Source organism: Pinus tabuliformis, chromosome X (assembly GCF_031772625.1).
Source record: "Pinus tabuliformis cultivar Carrire ecotype Pingquan chromosome X, CPIR1, whole genome shotgun sequence".
In the NCBI taxonomy this organism is placed as follows: domain Eukaryota; kingdom Viridiplantae; phylum Streptophyta; class Pinopsida; order Pinales; family Pinaceae; genus Pinus; species Pinus tabuliformis.
Window position 1 is genome coordinate 1,621,458,760 of NC_142308.1, and position 6,651 is coordinate 1,621,465,410.

At 37.8% G+C, this 6,651-nt stretch overlaps 1 pseudogene; it reads right to left on the minus strand.

The window, feature by feature from the left end:
• Nucleotides 1-4,406: 4,406 nt before the first annotated feature.
• Nucleotides 4,407-5,222, minus strand: LOC149146248 (uncharacterized; annotated as a pseudogene).
• Between the last annotated feature and the right edge of the window lie 1,429 nt (nt 5,223-6,651).

Below are 6,651 nucleotides of genomic sequence, written 5' to 3' on the forward strand. Positions count from 1 at the left end.
ACTGATGTAAGCTTCTTGTTTCCTTGTAGAACTCTATTTTTTGCATCATCATCGAGGAAATCAATGGCATTATCATAGAAATCTACCTTGATCCTATGAATAAACAACTAATCCATGCCAAAAATCATGTTATATACACCCAAAAGAAGTAAATTTAGGTTTGTTTATGTAAGCATGCCATTAAGCTCAAGTGCACAAGACTTCACCCAATGATGAACTCTTCTCTTAGTCCCTATAGCCAACTGCACCAACCAATATTTTGCATGTGTTTACTTATTCAAATGACACTAATCCACCAATTGAGAAATAATATAGTTATAATTTGATCATATATCAATTAAAATAGAAAGAACTTGACTACAAAGCTTACCTTCCATCTCTATAATGGATGCCTGGTCGTCTACCTACCTGTTATCAAATACTGCATAAATCTTAGGAATGCTCTCACCTACATCCCCAACTGTTTGCACCTCCTGAGCACTATATATTTGAGGCCTTCCACCATAATACAATGGAAAATCCTTCTTGTGATGATCTCTACCACAAATCCAACACTTCAATGGTTCTCTACCACTACCTTTATTATATTGCTCCACATGTTGAGACCCATGTCCTTTCTCCACTACATTGGACTATTTATGAGGAGCCATATTTTCCTTCTCACCTGCATCTTGACATCTTCCTCACTTCTTGGGCCATTTTCCATTAGTCTTCTTGCTACTCTTCTAGTCACACTTGAACTCATGCTTGTGCCTTGACTGTTCATCTTAATGCTTCGAATTTCTGATAGCTTCCTCCAATGACTAAGGCTCATCAATCTCAATCTGATATTTGAATGATAATGGAAATCCACTAATGAACCTTTGGATATTTTCTTTCTCATCCTTGAGATAGGGAACATACCTCAATAGATCTAGAAATATAGTTGTATATTCTTCATCTAACATGGAACCCATTTTGAGCTCATAGAATTCCTTAACCTTTCCATCATGATACCTCTCAGACATGTACTTATTTCTAAATATTATTTCAAATTCTTCCCAGTTGAGCGAAGCTCTTCCATGATGCCCCTGACATGCTTAACATCTTCCCACTAGATATCTTATTTTCCTTTAAGGATGAAAGTATCTATCTTGGCCTTCATATTCTCTGAATAATCATGAATTATAAAAATTTTCCTCATTCCAAGAAGTCATACTTCTTCATCTTCTGATTTGGTCATCTCACCATCAAAATTAAGAGGCTTTTATTTCTTGAATTCCTCTAGAAAATACCCCTTCTCACTCTTCCTATGATAGTAGCAATGATGGCGATGATGTCTCCTAGAAGTATAGCTAGAATAAAATCCATGCATACTGTCCCTCCTCTTAGGTGTATCCAAGAGTCTAACACTCTTTAATGTATCATCCCTGTCCATCCTAAACTTTTCTGAGCCAGCTTCCATATACACCATTAGTCTTTTCTTTCTATCCATCTCCATGACTAGCCCCTAGTTGTGCATGTTTATGAAAATATGAAAGACTGAAGAAACAATTGCATTGAACTCAACTTGCTTTTCTTTATCTTTCGAAAGCCTTTCCCGTGCTTCAATCAACCTCACATTATCTACTTTTCAACTTATAATCTTTACCTTCAGATTCGTTAATGTATCCGCCAAATCAGGAGAGTCTCCCTCTCCCTGTTGCCCAATTGATTTCTCTCATCCCACTGATTTCTCCTCTAGCCTGTACGGGGAGTCATATCAACTTTACTCAACCATTTTTCTCTTCATCTCTAGCCTTTCATTTCCTGCAATCTACCACTATTAGATAAAATAAAAGACATAATCAAAATCATTACGTAAATTTACTTCTGGTAAGGTAAAAACATCAGGTACATGGACATAGTAGAAATAACAATAAAATAATTGGCATGCATGCATGATAAACATATAGATAACTAACATGTATTCATAACAATTTGCATTTACCTCGAGGTCTAGTGTTGTGAACCTGCTCTAATACCACTTTGTAACACCCCACCCCATATTTACCCACTTTCACATACTTAACAAGGTAAACATGATCTAAGAGTTACTATGCATGACCCAACATCCAAGACCCAGTTATGGAAGTGGGGTCCACTTATCCAACTTACTGCAACGCTTAATGACACATGATCACACATATGTCAAATAATTTCCATAGGTGACACTTTTTGTGATCTAGAACCAATTTTTGACCTAGCTTACAGCCTAACAGCATGCATGCAAGCCAACTAGTGTGTCCAAAGGGCTCCATCCGCATGCACAATGCATCCTTCGTGTGGATGTGGTGGAAAACTTCTAGTTAAGATAATGTGACCATTGAATTCTTCCAGAATTTTTAGGCCTAGCCTACATGCTAACTGCCTAAATTAGTCTAGAAATTTCTAGAACACTCTCAACAATCTTAAGAAGGCTTCACGCTCTGTTTCTAATTTTTATTATTTCTCAAACTTACATAACAAATAAAAGTCATTTATACAAACACTCTGTAAACATAGTACATGTAGGTCATGAATGCATATATGTTCATTGCTTCATTAATCTCATCATAGGTTCATCAAGAAGACTTACTACCCCCTCATATTAGTTGCAATATCATAGATTAGCCCATCCATACATATAAAACATTCAAGAGCTTGTCAAGCATGAGCAAGAGAAATAACAAGAGCACATATTATCATAAGAAATAAAATATGCATGTTGTTATCTCAAAATCAAGCCCTGGAAGGCTGCAGACCAGGAAGACTTCAAGTAACTATTTCAAACCTACTTTAGGCTGAGGCTTAGCCTCCTCAACCTGAGAGGGCTCTCTCTAGATGGGTTAATGATTTTGATTAAGATAAGATGGCTAACTCTTGTGAAACAAATGTAACAAATATGAATGCTGGAAACATACTAAACAACTATCCATTGGGCATATGGAGTCAACAACACCTCAACATAACAAAGATCTTGACCTTACATGGAAGTCAGGGCATTCAGCATTTGAATACTCAGAACATACATTCATATAGAACCACACAGTTTATAGATGCATACAGGAAATCAGAGCACATTCAGTGAATTCTGAGTGATTATACATCCATACCACTGCAAACAATACTAAGGAAAGGACAGCATCACACATTCTGAGTATAAGAAATCCTTCATGAATCCTGAGAAGTAAAATCAAAATTATATTACTGAAATGAGTCTTTACATAAGCCAAAAACAAGCTGTGTCATAAAATTTTCCCACCCTGATTACATTGTTGTTTCAGCTATATATAGAGTTCTTATTCTAACTGATCGAGATTCCTCCTCAAGCATGAGGGGAATTCGAAAACTACTTCTATTGACACCTATTAACCTTTAACTAACTAATAAATACAACTGATTGTTGACTGGAGTTTTTAGAGATCTAAATCAAGTAGGATTCTAACACCGTGTTATGCTAATAATAGCCTTGATTACAATGGTTCTTGTTCTTTGACATCTGGTTCCCTTCTGGCGGTGGCTTTGATGGATGTTTGTAGCTGCTTGTTGGCCTTTAATGTCGTATCCTTTTACCTCTGCTGAGAAACAGGAAACTGTCCCTGTTTTTATGCCTTTGTTTTCCTCAAAGATATTCGGAAGTAATTAGCCATGTTCTTTATCCTTTAATTACCCAAAATGGAGTGCCACGTCCTTGATGTGCTGTAAGCCTTTCTCATGTACCTGTGTGATGACAAAACCTTTCAAAAAGATTTGCTGCTTTGTCAATCATAATTGATCAACTGAATTGTAACATGCAGCTACAGCAGTTTCGTAGTGCGCTACGAAACTACTGTGTAATTTCAAAAACACAGTCTTCCTTTCATAGCTAAATGATCGCCAGTGTTCATGGCTTAAGCACCTTACTCCCTTGATCATTTTGACAAGATTTGCTTGCAACTTTTCAAGAAACAGATATTTCTCCTGAGGAAAAGATGCAATGACACCAATAACACCATTGACTGTTTCAAATATAACTGTATGAATCTGGCTGGTACCTCACTGGCTGATTAATGGATGCATTGCCTGTTTGCCCTTCATCAGTTGCAATAGCATTTCCAGAATGACCAGCTGAATCAGGTGCTCCACCCTTGGATCTCCTTGATTTCGTGGGTTTACCTGCCCCAGAATTTTACGATTGTGCCAACGTAGAGTTTTGGGATGATTGGGCAGGTGCGATTGCATTTAAAAGAGCTACACCATCATGAGCTTGTTACCTATATTACAAGCCAATATCTCTAGTAACACTAGAATGAGAAAACTATTCTCAGAAGTTCTCCCATTCATAAGCCAATATTTTATGCCAAAAGGAACTTGAGGTATTACATTAAAATAATACCGTGAACCAAAAAAATTGTAAAAGAATTTGATGCTTAATGCATGCACTACGAACCATCTGAAGGATTTGCCACACCATGATCTCTATAAATCTCAAACTCATCAGGACTCCACCGACATACAAGGTTGAGGTGGAATGTAGCCATTTGAACACCCATTAAATGTAGTATGCGATATGCTTCGGGTGATATTGGCTCTCCTTCTCGGCAAACTACATGATCTGCTACTACTTCTATCACACCTTTATTTAATCGAACTGGCATCCCCTGCTTCCGCAGAAATGGTTCCATCTCATGCGTGAATTGTTCCAAAGGACCTTCATTCAACTCAACCGTTTCTGTTGCAAGTGATCCAGTCCTTGCAAAATCACGCTCTTCAAAAGTTTCAAAAATTCTCATAACCTCTTCTTTTGGTAGATTGGTAAAGAATAGACCACATTCACCATGTAACATCTCACTAGCTTTATGAATACCGTCCTTGACTTCATCAGCAGTTGTGCGACCCAATGCAATCTGTAATACTTTGTTTGATCCTAGGAAGAACCTGCTGCTACCCTTTAATCGGTCCCTGAGATCTTTGAACTTCACATTCCGCATATTCTCAAATGAGAAAACATATACTGAGATGTAATCCTCCACAGCTTGCCTCACTTGATTCACTATTGATTCCTTATGCTCCCTTCCCTTCTTTTTGGTTTTAGAAAGAGTCACCATTTTGTTGCGCTTAGACTTCGGCATCTTTGATGCTGGGAGTAAATCAGAGCAGAACAAAGGCCAAAGTAGCAAACACGCTTAACAGAATACAGCGTCAGAGCAAGGGTTTACCTTCAAATAGAGTTTTTGTTGCGTTAAATCTCGTTGAAGGTGTTGCTTTGTTCCTTTTAAATAAGAAGCATGTGGAGTACAGTCAAATCCCACCGCATTTAGGCCCTTTCCCAGGCAGTCCAATCCGGGTATTGTTAACATTAATAATATTATGGCCTCTGCTGCTGCAGTGTACCCATGACGGCCACATTTAGACTGCAATTCTCTTGAACCATCATCACGGAGCTCCCATTTGTATAACTGAATCTTTTGATTGATGCCAGCAAGCAACTTTCCATTAAATGCATTCAGATCGTAAACATAACCCTTTGTCTCCTTCTCAGCAACAACTGCAACATGTGCCAATACCAAGACACCTAACAACCTAAAACACAGTTGATTCTGATAAGTATGACAGCTGGGTGAGATTTGCTATGGATCAGCACAAAATCACTTAGACCGTGTTTCGCTACGAAATCACCAGAAACATGTTACGCTGCGAAAACATTTAAAACTGACTTATGCGCTACGAAATCACCTAAAGAGCTTTGTAGCACATAATAACCTTTGAACAAAGTTGACACATGGAAATTGTGTAAATTATGAGACCAATGAAGAATGAGGATGCACAGTGGACTCCTAAGACTCAGACTCTAAGGCAAACAAAAACTCAAACCTAGACTAGCACCGAAATTTTTTTACCATCAAACTAGTGTGAGCGGTTTTGAAATTAGAATTCTTAAGTGATAACACATGTAACCAACATTTAACCATAATGAAACCATGACAAACCAGTTACATAATCACACATCAAACATAACTTGTGCTCATTGATCTCATTAAAGAATAGCACATATTAACATATGCATAGTGCCAACCAAGTCAGGGACTTCCACCAACCACCCAACTATAGATTGAGCTAAACAAAATATTTCTTTTAGCCAATCACCCCTATGCCATATTCCAAGAATGAATTTTTTATCACATGGGATAAACCAAAACATAACCATATAGGGAATCTAGAGGAAAACTACCTCCACCCTCAAGTCACAATGATTTCACCTAAAGCAAGGTCTAGAAATCACCAAAACCAATAAAAGTTTGGATGCCTCATAATTTATTCACCATACCCTGAAGAATTTTCCTGTCTCCACCCACCTGTCAAGAGCTTCTCGAGGAAAACCATCTCCACCCTCAACCTTTGGTTTTTTTTCGAGACCACCTCAGCCAATATCCAAAATCTACCGGCAATCCAAAGATCAACCAAACAAGGAACACACTACATCATGGCTATCCAAGAAATGGCATAAGGAAAGGTGTTGTCAATCCAGGGAATTTCCATACCAATGACAACAAAAATGAGCAACAAACCAATGCATGAACCATGGATTTGAATTCCAACAAGATAAGCAAACATTCACATTGTTACGTGCAAATCCTAAGTTATTTTTTGTCGCTACTTATTGTTGTCCAA